Below are 20,847 nucleotides of genomic sequence, written 5' to 3' on the forward strand. Positions count from 1 at the left end.
CACACATGCTCCTCTCACACACACACTCCCCCCCCGACACACTTCAGTTGAAAAGGAGCTGGTAATGTAGTAGGATGCCCATGGAACAATGGGATTGGGAAACCTGCATCGTGTGATACTGTGCCTGCCCCATGAGGCATTGCAAACCCTTCCCAAAGCACTCTGCAGCCAGTTGCACAGTGGGATAGCTACCACAATGCACTGCTGTCTTTGCCGTTGCAAATGTGGATGCACTCCAAGGTCACAAGGAGCACAGTGTGGACACACAACAGTGGTTTAATTCCAGTATTTTAATAAAAGTGATATAACTTGTGGTGCAGAAACTTGCCAGTGTAGACATACCCTTTGTTTCAAACACAAGCTGCCCAGCTCATGGCTTGGAAGCCTTTTCTGTCCATAGGCATGCACCTGCATGCCTTGCTGAGTCATAAGGTGTATTTCTTGCCTTCTCTCAAAGGGTCAGTTGTATAGCTGATGGTCCTTAATGGGCCATTACACAGGCAAAGCAGTGCTGATGCCAAACTATCTGGGGGTATCACCCAGAAGCATAGCACAAGTTTAAAATACAGACAGACCTACACATACATATCTATAACTCATAATACAAAGGTGATACAAACATATAAATGAGATTATCATATCTGGCAAATTGTAACATTTTTGCAGATATCTTACATGGCATATCTGGCATAACTCATTGCAATGTTACAATATTGGTATTCATAATATCCTAAAGTGTCCCCCAGATTCCATACAGTGCCACACCCCACACTTCATTATCACAGCCAGATTCTTTATTAAAGTTTCCATTTCATTATTAAACATTACCCTACTATTTTAGCAAATCAGCTTCTTTCATTTTGATTTAAAGTTCTTCGTTCTCTGTCTGAGTTATTGAAATTTTCCATAGTCTAAAGACCACACAGAGAAATATTTATCATTGAAGATGGACTAGTGAGGGTTAAGATGTCTTCAGAGAAGGATTACATTAATAAATGAACTCCCACAAAACAAAAATACATTCTGACTCTTAATCACTACTGTTGTACTGCTCAAGAGACACAAGGTTTCTTTTCCTAGAAGAAAGTCCCAACACAGCAAGCAAAATGTTATTAATTATTTGCTAAAACTGTGATGTCTGCTCTAACAGTAATACTGTATTTTGTGTTAGACTCCCACAGGATTTGTTTTAGTAGCTATCATACGCAAAAATTTGTTTTACAAAGTTGAATGCTGTCAACACATCCAGTCCTCAGACACACAAAATCCTGACAAAGTGAAAGCAAGTTGAATTGGAGAAATTCAGCCACTATGGGTCTCATCCAAAACCCATTGAAATCAGTGGAAAGGCTTCCACTGACTTCCACAGGTTTTGTTTCAAGCCTTTATACCCCTTACTAACATATCAGGCAAGGAATAAAGCAACTGTGAGTGCAAAGTTGTGATGCTTTCCTACTTTCTTACATAGTCTATGCACTGTAATGCATTCTTTGCACGATTAAACTGCCATTGACCAAGTGTTAGGTGAAAGAAAACAATGTACCATAAATAACAGCAATAACAACATAAGAGAGAAAGAATGGGGTTATTTTCAATGGTGGAAGATATGAAGAGGAAATATAGCCTGAACTTGTTTCATGTGTCTCAATTAGAGCTGTGCAAATAACTGATTTTTCAGTTTGTTGGCAGTTCTAAAAAGAAATTGTCTTGGTCAACTTGAAACTGAAATTTTTCAGAATTTTCAGTGAATCAAAAAGTTGGGAAAATTTAGTTTTGGATTGAACAAAATGCTTCATTTGACCTGAAAACATTTCATTTTGACTTGGAGTATCTTTAACTGTTTTCTTTTATTAATAAATAAATAGGATATGTGGGGGAAAAAGGGCTAGTTTCACAAGGGGACCTAAGAGACAAGGAGGAGGTGGTGATTCCGCTGCTGCCGTCCCCCCTTATGCCTAATAGCCTCATAGTTAAGAAACTCACCTGGGATGTGAGAAACACAGGTTTATATTCCCACTTCGGAGCAGGGACTTGAACCCAAGTCACCCCTATTCCAGGTGCATGCCCTAATCATTGGGCAGTGGCTGTAAAAGCTCCTCCTCCTTGGTTTGTGACTGGCATCTAAGTCCCCTTATAAATCTAGCCCCCTAAACAGAATATTTTGTTAATGTCAAAATGACACGTAGACATTTCGAAATTTGTTTTCAACTGAAACAGTTCCCCAAAAGAATTTGCAAAATGCTTTGGTCAATCTAAATTTGCATTTTTTGGCAAAAAAAGTTTTTGATGAAAAATTTTTTTTCAGTGCTGCAAACATTAAGTGTGAAATCCTGGCCCATTAAGTTAAAATTCCCGGTGACTACAGTGAGGATTGGATTTCACCCTACTGATTTACTTCAGAAAACCCAACAGTAGCATTGAACTACTGTTGATTAGTGTGGCCTGACCCATCCACACATGGAACTCTACAGTGGCTCAGAAGTCTGTGGTAGTAGGTCTCAATGTAGGATAAGGGGGGCAACATTTGTATTTTTCCCCAAAGACAAATGTTTTTAAAATCTCCTGGGTATTACAATATATGAAAGTCCAACAAAAACTTTAGACCTGACAAATATTCTTCCCTTAAAATGGAAAGTTGACTACCTCTGCCAAGTGCATGCCAGGAACTGGTTGGATATTTTAGTATCTTTTCAAATATGTCTTCTACATATAAGTTTCAAGAAATAAGTTTCAATCTGAATAACATATAGGCCAGGGGCCAAAGTAGAGCAAGAAGGATGCTTTGTAAATTATAGGATGTCCATATACCTATTGTGTATTTTTCAACTGTCAGAATTGAAGGCAGCTATTACACAGATCTATTATTTTCCTGCATCAAATGCCATTTTGTAGAGTTATGCTTTTGAGAGTTTAGAAAATAGTTTTTTTCATGGTTGCCCTGTTCCTGTCCCCCTTTCCTCAGTTGTTTTGTCCTCCTGTTGTCTTTTGTAATATACTAGATTGTAAACTCTTTGGGGGAATGGACTGTCATTTTATCATATACGTAGGCAACTGTCTCAGTTCCAGAGTTAACTGCACCTCTTGCCCCTTCAGGCCTGCTGAGGGGAACTAACATTTCAAGCCTCTAGCTGTTCCCTTTCTTGACGAGGCAGCTCACAATCTCCTCCCTCCACACTGTGGACTTACACTGAAGGCTTGTACAATTCACTCTGATCAGCTCAGCAAGTTTGACTGTAGTTCAGCACCTGAAGTTCTCTCAGGGGCAATACCAGGATTAACCAGAGACCAGACATGTTCATAAAGCAAAGTACTGTTCATTCGGAACAAAAACATTACAGAGAAAGCATATAAAAACAATAAACAGCTTACATACATTTAACCTCTATTTTCAATTGGATTGATAGTCCTGTGTTAAACTGTAGTGTCTCTGGGGAGTGAGATCCGCTCCTCTGGTGCTGGAGTTTTTCGATTGATAGGATGAAAGTTACCCTTTATGATTCTTTTAGATTTAGGAGTGCACACAGAATGAATGCAGTGACCACAAACACAGTTACAAGTAAAAAAAACTTTTGTATTATGTTACACTCACAAACACATCTACCCAACCTGAGAGAGTCCAAGTCATAGCCAATATCATATTCATACTCACATATCCAAAGATGATATAGAGTCTGATAGATCACTCAACAGATGGTCATTGATAGAGGGGTGCTTCCTGTTGGGGTCTTGCCAATGAGGTCCTCACTCACAGTCTTCCCATGTTAGCCCAACCAAGGAACCTCTTTTATCTTGTTGTTCTGATCAGGCCTAACACCTTATGCATGTGCATGAGGGTTCCAACCCCCCTTTTCCTTATCTGTACTTCCACATCCCATAAATATTTCATAGGTTGTTTTCTTAGTTTCCTTTTTTATTATTAGCATCTTATTAACATTTACTTAAACCTGTTTCCAGGGTAACCTGTGGTTAGAACAGAAATTTCTGTGATGTTACAATCAGATGTCTTGCAATCTGGACAGGTACATTGATGGAGTGCAGCAGAGCTACATCCCCTATTTCAAAGCTGCCTCAGCTAGTGAATGCTCTGTCAGTCACACCTCTACCCATTGTCCCTTCCATTTTGCCTCCTGCCCCACCCCCATGGTAATCTGCTGCAGATAACCTCTCTCCTACTACATCCAATCAGCTGTACTGGAGGATGTGGCCCTTTAGTCATGCAAAAAGAACAGGGGGCCCAGAATTGCAAACTCTTCAGATTATCTCCTAAATATTTTATGGTTATTTATAGTGTACTTCTGTATCAGAAAAGCTATGGCACAGCAGTGAAAACTCATCAGAAAATGTAGCACAACACACACATAAGGTATTATATTTTAAAATGTTAGGGATAAAAAAACCTGACGCACTATTTGTCAGTGCCCAATTTAATTTAATTAAATGGAATTATAATCAATAAATGAGACCAGTCATCCAAAAATGGTGTAGTTAACTTTGATCCCTGACTCATGAGGCACACGTCCTAATGTTTTTCACTATTGGAACTTTGTTAACAATAGTTAACCTTTGGGTGCAAGTATCCAGACCTCTTATTGCTGTTGCATTAGTATTTAGCATCTGGAAATACTATTTGCGTTTGCAGTCAGAGGGTGCTGGTGGATCTGACCTTAAAAATTAACATTAAACAAAAAGGAGAAAAGGGATTTCAGTTTATACTAGATATCTTCCAATCATTTAAAATATCACATGGTAATTCTCTCTTTGGATTTCTTCTTTACTGTTCATGTATGAAATTCTGAATAATTTTTTGAAAGCAAGAACATTCTAGAAAAAAGCTACATATAGATGGAGTTAAATTTGAGCATATCTCTATAATTTGAGTTAAACAACATCACAAGGATGCTGTAATTATCCCAAATTCCCATGTTATAAAGCCTTTTTTGGATTATCCTGTGGTTATCTTATTCCTATTTGTAACACAAAACCCAAGTAAAATCATTTCTGCAATTTTGAGCCTATTTACTGATTGATTATGTTGTTTGTGTTGTCTAAATTAAGAGTCTTTATCACCAAAGATTTTCCATGAATCATAGAAAGACCATGACAAAATTATTGCTATTTCCTTTATAGAGATTTAAGAAAAATTAAAAGTATCCGAGAGAAAAAGCATCAGAGAGAAAATAAGTTGTTAGGTCAGAATCAAAGTTGTTGAGCAGTAGAGTATACAAAAAACCCAACCCAACCCAAACCAACCTCCTGGCTTCCAAAAACTAAAACAACCCTCCGCCCCCACCCTCCCATACACAACCAAAGCGCACCCAGCAAAGTTTGGGTTCTTTTACAGCTAAGAATTAATATGATGGTGTGTGGCATTTTGCAAAAACAAAATACAGAGCAAACCAATGTGTTTTTTAAGGAGCAAAGCAGTTTTTATTATCACGGAAAAGAATTAATCAGTGGAAAAAACTACTCAAGCCACAACCATATAGGATTTGTAGAGATTGATCCCAGCATTAACAAAACAAAACAAAAAAACCCCACACCTCCTGTGGGAGGCCTTGAGTCTGCTAGACTAGAGTATTGTTGCCCTGAAGTACTTTTCTGTTTTTTAGGTTGATAATCCCCAATTTATTTTATGGAGTCTCATGAACTCACCTTCCATATGGTGATCTTCAAAGGATGGAGTAGTGTAATGCAAATTGAATTCCCTTTGCCATCAGCTACTAATGCTGCAGTACTAGGAGGGGGAAAAAAATGAAGTTGTCCCCAGAAAACCTTTTCTGGGACAGGAGTACTGGAGGCTGATAGGACTTTTAGTATGTTGACCTGTGCAAAGAAATTCACACTACTGGCAAAGGGGCTGAAAAATCAGCTATTCTGAGAGGAAAAAAAGATATATCACAAGATATAAAAAATGGGTGTTTTGATATCAAATTTACTATGGTGGAAGTCAAATTAGGGGAAACATTTAAAGGTTTAGCTGTGGAAAAACTGTGGCTGATAAAGGATAGGATTTTTCTTTTAAAGGAACATTTTAAAAGGTTAGTCAGGCAGAAAAGTGGTGCTTTGTGCCTGGTAGGCTGATGTTCCCCAGCTCCCCAATTGTCCTATTGCATCCCTTTGCATGTCCCAAATTTCACCTAAGTCATTTGAATGCACACCATTCTTCTGGCTGGTGTACTGCTTGGCTCAGAAGAGAAACATAAGTGCTCTTTTCATACAGTTAGGAAGCTTAGTACTATTGTCACTTTGGGAGTCATGTGCAACCTCCCTGCTGGTTACAAATCACCTTATTTCAGTTAATCATTTGTGGTCTGACACATGCTGATTTATGCCTTGTGAACTCATATTGACCATCCCTGGAACCAGCAAGATTCTCTGAGGTATAAGTCAGCACCACTTTGGTCAGTTTTACTTTCTCCTTGAATGGAAAAGATTTCTATGGAGAAGCTCAAGGGGAAGCATAAAAATGATGTTAAATACGAGTGGTTCATCTGCCTAGGATCAGTATGGAGATAACAGGGCCTGCTGGACCCTTTCTGGGTGTTTCCTTAAAGGTAGTGATTTTGGAGAAGGGATGAGATATGAAAAGACTGTTGGGAGCCGTGAAAATCAGCGGGGGTGGCAGATAGAATTGGAGAAGGGATTAATAGACTTGTAGACAGAGGGGAAGGAGGTGAGGGCTGTTGAGGTAGCTAGTGGAATGATGGAGATGGATGGAAATACAAAGTTTTGAAAGCTGATTATGTGACTGACTGAAGTCTGAATAGGATGAATTTTGTGGTATTTGGCTGCTCACATCTGTACAACAAACTTTAGAGTCCCAATGTCCACACCTCCCAAAGGTGATGTTATAACCCTAGATTTTCAGATCTAGGGTCCCCTAGCTCCTGTTCCCAATATTATCTTCCCCTACTGCTTGTTAGTATACACAGAAACAATAGAGGACAGATCATCTGCTGGTGTAAACTGAGTCCATTGACTTCACTGGAGTTATGACCATTTGCACCAACTAATATATATCCCAAGATCCTGTGGATATTTACCCAGGTTGTTGTACGTACGACAGATGATGTACTTGGCATCCACAATGACATTGCAGAGCTGGCAGGTGATGCCCAAGATGCTTGAATTCTCCCTCCCACTTCTGGGACTTCTCTGGGTTAGATTGAGCCTGCTAAAATATTGAGCAATAGTTATGATTTAGCTTCTGACCTTTAGCTTGCCCCCTCTATTGTGACACACACTTGCACTTTTGATAAATACAAAGCAGTTTCACTGGTGAAAAAGCTTATGGTAAAATTTAAAATTAAAATATTTTCAGAGAATTGTCAAAGCCCCAGGATTTTTTTTCCTTTGTGAAAACACTTCATATAACTGCAGTGATGTATCGCATCCAGGGCTCTACGATGCCTTGAAGTCACAGCCCTTCGATGAATGTAGTGGTGGAGGTGAACTGGGACTAATTTGGTCTGATTCTCCATGTCTCACACACTATGTAATTTATAGCTCTGCCAGGTGGAATGAACAGCTGCCGTTTTTATATGATAGTATTTTATGCTCTACATGGGTATAAATGAAAACAGAAAGTTCCAGGCAGTGTAGGATCAGTCCCAGTGTGCATGAAGCAATACCTCTCAGAGTTCAGGGAGTACATCTGGTGTACCACTCTGCTGCAGCATGTACTCTACCTGCACCAGCCAACTGTACTGGTTGATATGGAGGCCACTACGGGTGCTAATGTAACATAGACCAAGAATTATGACTGTGTTCTCTCTCTCTCCACTTGCTCACAGTTACACAAAATCTAGATTAAAATAATGTAAATATTAAACAATATATTCTAATAAGAGTAGGAAAGGAGAGTCAAGACTGTCCTTCTCAGTTCAATCTAAACAAACAGGATTTTAAAAGATATTATTTACGAATCTACACTCCTTAAAAAAATCCTTTAAAAGTATCTTTTATTAAATAAGGTATAATCACCACAAAACGATTCCAGTAGAAGGTTTTACTATCACTACTTACAGGTTTTTGGGGTTTTTTTCTGGTTTTTGTTTTTTTTTTTTAAACGGATAAAAGGATTCTTCAAATAAATGTTTTCCAACTTTTCATTCTTGGAAATGGAGTATCAATTACATTTCCAGTAAGACAGACAGACATTCTTTTTACTAAATTGAAAGAAGACTCCCTTTTCTATAGCTAAGATTCCCAATATCATCTAGCACCTTAGAATTTAGTCTGGGGGAAGGTGTGTAATATAAACTAAGTTTATCACAGACTTCTTATCCTAGAAACTCCTGTATGTAAAATAATGCATATGTGCAAATGGTTATGGAACCAGTTTGGAATCAGACTGCAAATAAGTAACAAGGCCATTTTTTTTTCAAAATTACCTCTGATTTTGGTTTCTCCATTGTTTATGTGCCCAACTTTTTACCTTACTGATGCATTCAAAAATTGAGGTATCCCAAATCAGCGGCCAGTTTTGAAGATAATGGCCTTAATGTACACTGTAATTAATTATATTTACTACTCAGTGTTTACTTATGCTGTCTGAGTATTGTTCTGTTACTTTGAGAGTGGTTTAAAAATGCAAAGCATGGCAATCTGCCATTCTGAACATATGCGTAAGACCAAAGAGAGAAATTACTAAAAGTCTGTTGAGTGCAGATAATAGCCCTGCATCTATTGCTAATAATAATTTTATTACTTGTACTAGAATACTCATGTATTGCCGGAAGTTACCACATTAAATATATTTGCCTAAGAATATTTAATTCAGTTTTAAGATGCTAAGAAAACCAATTCTTAAGACGTATTATACAAAAATCAGTAGTTCTTTTTTATCTTGTTTCAGATAGAAGCATAAGAGGGTTCACTAGAACAAAGAGAAGATCAATACCTTTGCAAATTTTAATTGGGCCTTTATTTACAATTGGCAGAATGTCTTAAGTGCTTTTAGCTCTGGAACAGTAAAATTCAAACTATTGGGCTGCTAGTGATCCTCAGATTTCCAGATCCATTCCCAGTAGCCATAGTTGCAGGATTACTTCGAATAGTATATGAAAAAAGGAAATTCAGTTCTAATTGCCATAATATTTTCCATGAAGCTCAATCTTTTCTTCCACTTTTGTTTTTAATTCAGTGAACTTATTCACCTTTGCCTTTTTAAACTACTTATTCTCCCATTTATAATTTAAGCAAGTTTCCTTCCGTCTTTATAGTTCCAATTCCTTGTTTCTCCGTACAAATAAACTTTGCATCTCATTCCATTACAACTTCCCCTCTATGCTCAACAGTTGAATAAAATCACATTCTCCACACCCATTAGAGACTTAAAAATCCTCAGAATCCTAGTAAGGGATGATGCTCACCTTTTCTCATGTAAGCGGTGTCAGAATGAGCTCTACCCTGACATCTGTTGGTGAGCTGTGGAAAAGGACTTCAGGGGCTGATCTCCTTTGCATGGGCACTCTCGTTTGCATGGGCACACCCACCCTGCCTAGCATGATGGACTGCTTGCCCAAATGGTCACTTTGGCTGCTGTGGGATCCCCAGTCTCTGTTACTGGGGCAGGAGTAATGCTGCAGAGCTGAAATCATTGACACCTAGATCTAAACATTAGACCTACTTTGGGCTACTGGTGCACCAGCACTGAGGCTCCCCCTACTACCAGCCAAAAATCACTGAGAGCTGAACTCACTAAAGAGTTGAAGTTGCTGAGAGCTGTGTTAAGTAGGGGGAGGTCTGAAGACAAGTTGGTGAGCGGACAGTAGGACGGCTAGTGTGGAGAGCGGAGCGGATAGCTGGGTGGCTGGCAGAGAGGAGTGGATAGCAGGACAGCTGGTAGAGAGGAGTGGGGAGCAGAGTGGAGCGGATAGCAGGGCAGCTGACGGAGAGGCGTGGCTGGTGGGGAAGACTGCAGCAGAACCCAATGGAGAGGTGTGGCACTTGACACCGATCTGAGCAGCGGCGCATATAAGATGCCCCCCATACCTCCCTCCACTTCCACCCAGACTCTGGGGGCCTGCACTGACTAAGGACAGAAACTGTGTGTGTGGGGGGTGACTACTGGGTTGCTGGATTTAAGACCCTGAGGGGAAAAGGACATTGCCCAACTTACTTGGGGGTGGGTCTTTTGCTCATGGTTGGTGTTATGAGTCCTGTTTGTGGTGTTTCCTCAGCATAATGCCGCACTGTTTCTCTCCTTTATTAAAAGGCTTTTGCTACACTCAGACTCTGTGCTTGCGAGAGGGAAAGTATTGCCTCTTAGAGGCGCCCGGGGGGCAGCATGTAATTGTCTGAGGTCACTAGGTGGGGGCTTGAGCCGGTTTTGCATTGTGTTATTGAAACGGAATCCCTAGATACTGGACCCGGCCCTTGTTGCTGCCAACTCTGATGGGCAGAATGATTACACTCACAAACATCTTCTTTTCAGTCCTCACTTTTATTTATCCTCCCCTTAAATTTAAAATTATTTAAGCAACTTGTTTTTTTACCCAAACACCAAAGTGTTTTTCTGAAACTTCCTTTTAAACATGCTTTGTTGGCTTCATCCTGTATAGCTCCTCTGAGCTGTCAGAGGCATGTGGTTTTAGTTTTTTTTTCTTAAATCTCCATTGCACAACTTTTGAAGACCCGCCCCCTCCCCCAGTAAAGCAATTCCATCTTTATTGTGTCCCCTGCAGCAATTTAGTGACACATCACCTCCACAATGTAAAACTTCCAGGGATGTTTACCCAGAGTCAGCTGTTCAACAGATCTAGCCATTCTGTGCAGCTTAAGAGCACACCCGCTGTACTCATGATGTTCATATTTATAGTCTTCATGGACTGGAAGAGTTGGGAGCACTGGCACTCGCCCCGTTTTACATATCTAAGAACTGTTCCAAGCTGAGGTGACCGTGAAAACTCCAAGAGGTGGTTTGTGTGGAGGTTATTTTATCTACTTTGTCCCCATCCTGCAGGTTTCCCCATTGGGCAGGAAGTTTGGCCCTTTATTATTATAAGTTTTGTGGTAGCACTAGGAAATTTCCATCCGAGACCATGGCTAGGCACTGTATTGACACATAACAAATACAATAACAAAAAAGACAGTGCCTTCCCTAAGGGGTGTGTACCTCACATTGGAACTTAAAGGGTTAATGGGAGCTTCCAACTCAGTCAACCTACCTTTTGGCAGGTGGTGGAGGAGGGTTAAGTAGGTCATTTAGCAGGCCCTGTGGAAAGGAGTCAGGTTTCCTTAAGAAACTGAGAGCACTAAATTGGAGGAAGACCTCAGGAAAGGAGGCTGGTAGTTCCTGTGGTCTGAGAGGGAAGGAGCAGAATATCAAGGATGACCAGGGAAGGGCTGAAGTTCAAGCTGGAAAAGGGCTGAAATGATGATTTAAATTTGTAGTTTGGTTTGGTGATTTGTTGGAGAACTCCCGGGAAGAATCCTGTGAGTCACAGCCATGAAGGAGGGGTGAAGTCTGAAATCTTGGAGAGCCTGAGAGAAACATAGGTACATAGTGGTCCCAGGAAGAGGCTGTGGGAAAGGCATATTGACAGGCTGAGATAGGAACCTATAGTGAGGCAGCAGGACATCAGTCTGACTGTAGACAGACCTTGCCTGCTAATTATAGTGTCTCTGGGCTGGAAGTCAGAGGACAGAGAAGGCCTGGGTTTTTGTACCAGCCACAGGGGAAGGTGGTAGGACCTTCCCCTCTCCCCCTTGACAGAAAGTAATAATAAAGACTGACCACTAAGAGAAGGGTCTGAGGAATTGGGGGCTGAAAACCTGATGTAAGGACACTGGATTTTGTTACCCAAGTATGCATGGAAGCAAAACGGGACCTAGCTGGAGGGCTGAGTTGCGAGGAGATCATGTCGGATCTGGAGCAATATTCACAAAGGATGCTAGACGAGAGCCTGTTTTGCTACACCCAGCCACGAGGGGGTGCACCAGCAGTGAGTCAGTTCTTCCACAGGATCTAGCAATGTAGATATGCTTTATCTCATTGTTTTTTTTCTTTTCTTGTATTCATAATGATGTTGGTTTTTGAAGTGAAGACATTAAATATATTGAGTTCAATTCTTCTCACAGTTTTACATCACTGTAATTTCACTGATGTCACTGGGGCTTGTTTCCAATTTACACTGGCATGAGAGGGAAATCAGACTGATTATCATTCTGGTATGTAGCCAAAGAGGACAGCTTGCAGCCAGACTGTTTTAATATTGAGATTTTGTTCTGTGTCTGTAAGAGATGCAATGCAGAACTCATGTTCCAGGTGTCAGGCGCTGCCTCCAGGTTGGAATGGAGGTTGACATTAAGTGTAGGGTCGGGAGTAGGCCAAGGTGGGCATTGGAATTTAGATCTGGAGTCAGAACTGAGATCAGAGTCTGTAGACAAGCCAGAGTCAGTACCATAGCTGGAGTCCAGGTGCAAGCCAGGTGTTGAAGCTGGGTGGTCAGAGTCTAGGGACGAACCAAGTCAGTATTGCAGCCAGAGTTCAGGTGCAGGCCAGAGGCCAAAGCCAGGTAGTCAAGAGTCTGAGAAGGGTCAGGCAGACTTGAGTGGGGTCAGAATAAAGCAAGGACAATGCTGGGGCAGGGGCAGGAACTGGATGAAGAAGCAGCCTGGGAGTCTTGAGAGGGTTTCTGGCTGGGTGGTGCTGTTGCACAAACTGATCAGCAACTCTGGCGGGGTTGGGGAAATATCTGGGCCTGGGAGTCATCTAACCCAGGCTCAGCTCAGGGATAAGTTGCCATATGTGTGAGAGGTGAGTCCCTGCATCAGAGGAGGGCAAGTCAGAGCAGCTGTGTTGTGGCAGCAGGACTGAGTGATGACTCCCGGCAGCTCTGTTGGAGGGGCACCTGAGCTAACAGCCCTAGTTTGGCTATAGAGGTTTGCCTCACACCGAGGTGATAGAGGGCCATGGTAACTTCAAGCCATTTGCGTACCCTCCTGATCTTGGGTTGCTCTGTGGGTTGAACAGGCTCCCAACATAATGTCGACATCCTGGAATGTGACTGCCCTATGGGTAACACTACTACCTGCATTCTCCACAGCACTAGGGCCTGTGGTCCAGCCCATGAACACACATCTGGCCCCCAACTCTGCCCTGGAACATTGTACACTTAAAAAGGGGTCCTCAGAAGACAGCCTAATGGCTGCAGGGTCAGGGACTGCACTGAGAGAATTCTCCTCCAGCTGGAACCAGAGCTTTTAGGGCACCTTTACACCACTCCAGGCCTTTTACCTGATCTAAAGGTATGTTGTGGGGCTCTGTGTGTGTGTGTGTGTGTGTGTGTGTGTGAGAGAGAGAGAGAGAGAGAGAGATGATCTAATGGGGCTGGAGCAGGGTGAGGCTCTCATCCACTATCTTTTGATTCAACTCTCTGTTGAGGCTTCAGACTCAGTGCATATAGCCAGCATGGATTTAGACAAAAGAGCTCTAGATAAGCATTTACAGTTTTAGAACTGTAATCTCAACTGAACTGAATAGGCCTTACAACTTTTTGAAGCTCACAAATCATTAGAGCAGATTTCTGTTCATCAGAGAACATCCAAATGTGGGGGTGCACAACAAATCACTTCCTCCTTCCTGCTTGGCTTAACAGTGAAATCCTTGCTGATCTTAAACACAAAAAAGAAGCTTAAAAGAAGTAGAAGATTGGACAAATGACCAGGGAGGAGTATAAAAATATTGCTCAGGCATACAGGAGTGAAATCAGGAAGGCCAAATCACACTTGGAGTTGCAGCTAGCAAGAGATGTTAAGAGTAACAAGAAGGGTTTCTTCAGGTATGTTAGCAACAAGAAGAAAGTCAAGGAAAATGTGGGCCTCTTACTGAATGAGGGAGGCAACCTAGTGACAGAGGATGTGGAAATAGCTAATGTACTCAATGCTTTTTTGACTCTGTCTTCATGAACAAGGTCAGCTCCCAGACTACTGCACTGGGCAGCACAGCCTGGGGAGGAGGTGACCAGCCCTTTGTGGAGAAAGAAGTGTTTCGGGACTATTTAGAAAAGCTGGACGAGCACAAGTCCATGGGGTTGGATGCACTACATCTGAGGGTGCTAAAGGAGTTGGTGGATGTAATTGCAGAGCCATTGGCCATCATCTTTAAAAACTCATGGCAATCTGGGGAGGTCCCAGATGACTGGAAAAAGGCTAATGTAGTGCCCATCTTTAAAAAAGGGAAGGAGGAGGATCCGGGGAACTACAGACCAGTCAGCCTCACCTCAGTCCCTGGAAGAATCATGGAGCAGATCCTCAAGGAATCAATTCTGAAGCACTTAGAGGAGACGAAAGTGATCAGGAAAGTCAGCAAGGATTCACCAAGGGCAAGTCATGCATGACTAATCTAATTACCTTCTGTGATGGCTCTGTGGATGAGGGGAAAGCAGTGAACGTATTATTCCTTGACTTTAGCAAAGCTTTTGATACGGTCTCCCACAGTATTCTTGCCAGCAAGTTAAAGAAGTATGGGCTGGATGAATGGACGATAAGGTGGATAGAAAGCTGGCTAAATCGTCAGGCTCAATGGGTAGTGATCAATGGCTCCATGTCTAGTTGGCAGTCAGTATCAAGTGGAGTGCCCCAAGAGTCAGACTTGGGGCTGGTTTTGTTCAATATCTTCATTAATGACCTGGAGGATGGTGTGGATTGCACCCTCCGCAAATGCAGATGACACTAAACTGGGAGGAGTGGTAGATACGCTGGAGGGTAGGGATAGGATACAGAGGGACCTAGACAAATTGGAGGATTGGGCCAAAAGAAATCTGATGAGGTTCAACAAAGAGAAGTGCAGAGTCCTGCAGTGAGGACAGAAGAATCCCATGCACTGCTACAGACTTGGGACCGAATGGCTAGGCAGCAGTTCTGCAGAAAAGGACCTAGGTGTTACAGTGGACGAGAAGCTGGATATAAGTCTGCAGTGTGCCCTTGTTTCCAAGACGGCTAACAGCATTTTGGGCTGTAGAAGTAGGCGCATTGCCAGCAGATCGAGGGACGTGATCATTCCCCTCTATTCGACATTGGTGAGGTACTCATCTAGAGTACTGTGTCCAGTTTTGGGACCCACACTACAAGAAGGATGTGGAAAAATTGGGAAGCGTCCAGCGGAGGGCAACAAAAATGATTAAGGGACTGGAACACATGACTTATGAGGAAAGGCTGAGGGAACTGGGATTGTTTAGTCTGCAGAAGAGAAGAATGAGGGGGGATTTAATAGCTGCTTTCAACTACCTAAAAGGGGGTTCCAAAGAGGATGGATCTAGACTGTTCTCAGTGGTAGCAGATGACAGAACAAGAGTAATGATCTCAAGTTGCAGTGGGGGTTAGGAGGCTTAGGTTGGATATTAGGAACAACTTTTTCACTAGGAGGGTGGTGAAGCTCTGGAATGCGTTACCTAGGGGGGTGGTGGAATCTCCTTCCTTAGAGGTTTTTAAGGTCAGGCTTGACAAAGCCCTGGCTGGGATGATTTAGTTGGGGACTGGTCCTGCTTTGAGCAGGGGGTTGGACTAGATGACCTCCTGAGGTCCCTTCCAACCCCGATATTCTATGATTCTATGATTCTCCTAGGGGAGGATTTAAAGGGAACTCAAAGTTGCACCTAGCATAGTTTCCTGAAGACTGGAGTCTTACCAGGGTAGGAAATAATGTGGAACTTTGCTGTAGTTTGTGAATAGCATCATCTTTATATGCAAATGCATCTTTCTTCAATGCCGTTTCACCAAAAAGTGAAACTGAAACCTCTGATCTGGTTGCAATTTGAACATATAGACACGTCTTAAATGAATCAAACAAGTTGCTCAGTTCAGTGTTGAAGTTAACCATTGTGAATATGTTTTGGAAAAGAGAAGTTTTGAGAAAATGGCTAAAGGTGCATGTTGACAATTATGTATGTAACCCCCCAACGAGATGACCTAGATTCCTGGGGCTCTGTCTGCTAGCAGCTCAGGGAGAGACACGCTGTCCCTGGTAGGGAGGGGGAGCCAAGGCAAATTCAGAGTCTGCCCAGCAACCAATAGGGAGTGAGATGCCCCTCCCAGGGAGTTCAGGAAAGGGGAGAAGCCATTTTTGAGTCAGTCTGGAGCCAGCCAGGGCAAGGGCAGGACTGGCTGTGTGGGGGAGCTGGTGAGTCCCAGGCCTGTATGCTGCGTTCCCCCTGAGAATTGGCCTCTAGGGACCTGAAAGCAAGATCCCTCTGCTGGACTTTTCCTTCTCCACTGATGATTTCCAGTTTGTAGAGTTTTGCTTCCCCAGCCAGGCTGAGTTAGCCCTCCAGCTCCCTAAGTGAGACCAGTCACCACATGGTCAACTCTGCGCCGCCTGCTAGTTCAGGGCTGCTGCCCGCTGTGTGTGTGTCTAGATGCTGGGCTAGGAGACTACAGTTTGGATTTTAGTACAGTTCTGTAATCTGCAGCTTGAGCCCTGCACCCCTTTATGGTGAGGGGAAATCCTGGGCCCGAAGCAGCCTGATTCTTGCCTGAAGAGGATCCCTGCCAGCAGAGATCAGCCCCTCTGCAGTGACCGAGGAGTCCAGAGTCATCTCTGAACCTGAGGATCATTCACGGAGTTTGTGAGTGCACCATCTTTTAGTTAGTCAGTCAGGGAATTTGTTTTGGGGACCCCCTACTCCCTGAACTGTGTCCTCAAGCCTGCTGCATATTGAACCTGTGGAGGAATTTACCACCTTCTCCCACTTGTGAGTTCTTTGGACTGTACTGAACCCAGTTAGCCACACTGCTAAATCACTGCAGAGGAGAATCTTGTGGTCATAGGTCATCAATGGCCCCAGTAAAGTACACGTACCAATGGGACACTAATCTTACATTTGCTACATCGAGTCACATGACTGGGGAAAGTCGCAGGTATTAGCAGTGTGGGGACCGGTGAACCTAAAAATAGTGTTTTACCCTGTTATATTTGTCTCCTGTTTAATATAATTATTGTGTTGAATTGTATGTGTTAGTTTGAGATGTCCAAGAAATAATACAAACTGGCAAGTAAGTGGGGATTACCCTGTGGTTAGAATTTTCCTCCCAAACTGCCCTGGTGACCCTGCCAAGAGGGAGCAAGGGGGGTGGAGGCACTGCCAAATAAATTCATAGGAAAAAATAAAGAAGATACATGCTGCTGAATGGGTGGCGGGATCCAGAAGAACCCAGACCTGTCCATCAAAACCTGTAAACAGATTGGCATTAAAGAACAGACTGGACAGCAATGGAGGGAGAAGACAGGGGCTGAAGGTAACCGGGTGGAGAGGGGGCGCTACATGTAAGTGGCATAGGTCTAATCCTTTCCACCTTTTTAATGCCCTTATTCAGTGTTGTTTTGGAAAGGATTCCTCCCAATTAGCAAGAAATAAAATCTCTCCATATCCCTTAACTCCCTTAAAATTTCCCTAGTCGATCCTATTTCCCCATCCCACCACCTCTACTCTTGTTTCTCAGTGTAAATAACTCGTTTAAAAGTTCTTTGAAAACAAAATTAAATGTAAGAAAGTCTAACTCAGGTGGTTTGCACTGTGCTGAACGAGTGTTAGTGTCTCACAAAATGTACTCCTCCTTTTACAGCTTACCTGCACAGCAAGCTATACCAGTACAATTATATGGCTATAGTTAAATCACTATAGTTAGACTAATATAACTCCTCATGTGGACATTGTTGTTCTGGAATAAGAGTAGCTTTATCTGGTTTAGCTTAAACTGCTTCCTTCCAGAATAACGGTGCTCACATTGGGATACCAGTGTAAAGATAGAGGTTTAAATTCACACCTTACTTTAGGCCACATCTACACTGCGAGTGCTTTGCCAGCATGGTTGTACCGGTGTGGTATATTGGCACTGGCAAACTGCTCGTAGTGTGAATGCAGCAATAGCAGGAAACTGCGCTGTTGCTTGCTCAGTTATTCTGGCCCCCTGTGCAAAACAAGCTATAATGGCAATAGCACTGAGTTGTTCTGGTATACTGTGTCTACACTAGTGATTTTGCCAGCACAGCTATGTTGGTCACAGATTGCTCCTCTTCATATTCCTGACCAACATAGCTATGCCAGAATAAATCTGTAGTATAGACATGGCCTTTAAATTCTTCCCTGCTTTTAGGTGGATGGTGCTGACTATAGGAATATTACTGACCACCACAACATGTGTTGATTCCTGCCTAATACCTTTCACGTTAAGCTTTTATTTTACCCTGACACATACAGTTCATTTTCTGGAAACAGCGAGTGACCACTGGTAATTCTTGGAAACACAGTGGTGGAAAAGTGTTTTGTTTGTATGTCTGTTTTGCCAGCATTTCCTTTTGCAAGTTCATATCTAATCTGCCACCCACTATTACTCCAAAGCCTCCTTTTGCATTAATGTTTCTCAGTTCAAGGCATCTCACTGAATAGCTGCATTTCAGGTTATTTTTCCCTAGATTCATTTGACAAGTTTCAGGCTATTGGCTCTCATAGAGTTTTAAACCTCTTAAAGTAGGGAAAGTGCTGACACAGCCTTAAATATACTGTGGCAAATGTTACACTATAATTAACTTTATCTACCATCCAACTTCCTTTCAGAGATCTGGCTGAGTGCCTTGGGCCTACTGATGGAATGTTCAATCAGGCAGATTTTTTTTTTCATGGAAAAATCCTAAACCCGAACATGATAAAGTACTTTTATAACAGTCGTCTCAGGGCAGTGACAGACTATTAAAGAGTGGGAAGCAGAAAAGATACCAGACCAGCTATTGGTGAGTCTGAGTAGGAAGAATGATGATGGGAATTATTGGTGAGTCTGTAAGAGGAGGAGAGGATGGATCTGACTAGTTTTGAACCATTTTGTGTCTGATGCAGTCAAGAAGTAATCTGCAGTGGGGAATTTTTAGGTTCTCAGAGTCAAATTCCAGATTTTATGCATAATATTGGGCACACTGTTTCTAGGCTAAGTGAGCCTGGCTTTGCCAATACCCCATATTTCAGCAAAAGTAAAGGAGACAAGATGTTATATTGGGAAAGATTTGAGAAGGACAAGACAACCAGTGAGAAGGAATGCATGGATAGATGTTTCCATGAGGTGGTAGCAGAATAGGAAGAGGCTCTTCCCCTAATGACAGAGATGTGGATGTGGAGAACCTAAACTGTCCTGGAGCTGAACAAAGAGGGAGAGCATAGTGGAGCAATGTGTTTGTCATGCAAAACAGACATTATCATTTTGGGCTATCTGGAATATAGTCCTTGCCTTCACTGCATGCTGACCTCATGCTCAACCATGGTTTCCTCCCTTAATACACTACACATTCACACACTGTTATCAGAGCTGTATGGCAAGGTAGCCATCATGCTGTGAACTATAGGGCAGAACACAAGGTTGCTATGTTATGCTATATGCTATGCTATGACAATGCGTTTAATGCTGTGAATACTTGCCACCATGAGACCCATAACTGAGAGATCATGTTCCTTCAATTCCTTCCGATAAGCTCATTGGTTACCCATACCCTTTTACTTACTGCCTTAACATCTGCCCATGCTAACTGTGTGATGACCCCTGACTGGAATAGTCAACCTAGTTATCCCTTGCTCAGTGTCCACAGTCCCATCCTAGTTACAGTTTCTCCAGTCTTCTCCATCTCCAGTATTGGAAACAGCAGAACAATGGCCCCTGATAAGCTTGTCTACCTATGCACCCACCTGGCCATATAAACATACCAGAATCTTGGTGCTGGTTTGGGCTCAAGTGAACAAGACCCATGAATTTAATGGTATGAAGAAGATATATTGAAGAAGCTGAGGGAAGAACACGGGATTGAACAGACCGGACAGCAATGGGGCGGGGGAGACAGAGGGGCTGAACATGGACTACTGGAAGGCCAGGTCTAAGAATAAATGACTCAGTGGTGCCCCAACAACTTGTTGCTTTTATGATTAATTGGACTGTGTTCTGAGCACCAACCTGAGCACAAAGCCCCATTTCAGTATGGACTCATCTGTGGAGCTGGAACAGGTGTGGGTTTGGAACCTGGATGACTGTGAAGATGCAACACATATTGCATTACTGGGCACGCAGTAGAGACAGGTGAAAGAGATGGGGGCAGCCCTAGCCTCAGATAGGAACTTATCCCTGAGTCACAGGAGCTGTTCGTCTCTCTTTCTGATCCAGGAAGAGCACAGCATGGTGGACATTTCCAAAACAAAGAAGCAGGGGAGGAATCTTAGGCTGGTAAGGTGGAGATTGCAGTTTTGCTGTTGTAATGAAATATTTGGGAAGGTTCTTAATCTGTAATCCTATCTCCAGTTGAGGGAGGATGCATCACCATTGTATTTGCCCAGCTTCTCCTGCCCCACCCCACTCCTGATCTCAAACACTGAGTTCAAAATTATGGACAAGCAGAGAAAAGTTTTTAAAGCAGCAGTTTTGGACAGTATCACTTTTGCTTTATTTAGCCTATAAACTTAGCTTGTGCTTCAGTTGCGGGCAGATATAGTACCTTTATGCTTGCCTCCTGCCCCCATTCAACTTCCCCAATCCCAAATAATCAGTTGAAATAGTGGAGGAAAAAATGCAAAGCTTCACTTTACAGAAGCTGATTGCAGTATCTTTTTTTAAATTAAAAAGCATTAATATAAATGCAGCCAGGTCCCAGCCAAAATTTAAATGGACATAAAACTATGCCTAAAACACTTGCTACCATCTTAAATTACCTACATATTAAATCACCCTGCCACTAGTGTAGTATCCAGTTTATTATTGATCTGGTTTTGATCCGTTACTGGAGAGTAATAAAACAGATTTTTTCACTCAGTAAAAAATCTAGGTGGTCTCTCAGATTTCTTGTTAGGGCAAGCCGCTGTCTGCCACAACCGT

At 42.4% G+C, this 20,847-nt stretch overlaps 1 long non-coding RNA gene across 1 annotated transcript; it reads left to right on the plus strand.

The window, feature by feature from the left end:
- Positions 1-586: 586 nt before the first annotated feature.
- Positions 587-15,986, plus strand: LOC122460898. The gene is made up of 3 exons (XR_006282507.1): positions 587-756; positions 10,585-10,588; positions 15,946-15,986. It is a non-coding gene; the product is annotated as an uncharacterized LOC122460898 (long non-coding RNA).
- The last annotated feature ends 4,861 nt before the right edge of the window (positions 15,987-20,847 follow it).

The sequence above is a fragment of the Dermochelys coriacea genome, chromosome 7, assembly GCF_009764565.3.
Source record: "Dermochelys coriacea isolate rDerCor1 chromosome 7, rDerCor1.pri.v4, whole genome shotgun sequence".
NCBI classification, from domain to species: domain Eukaryota; kingdom Metazoa; phylum Chordata; order Testudines; family Dermochelyidae; genus Dermochelys; species Dermochelys coriacea.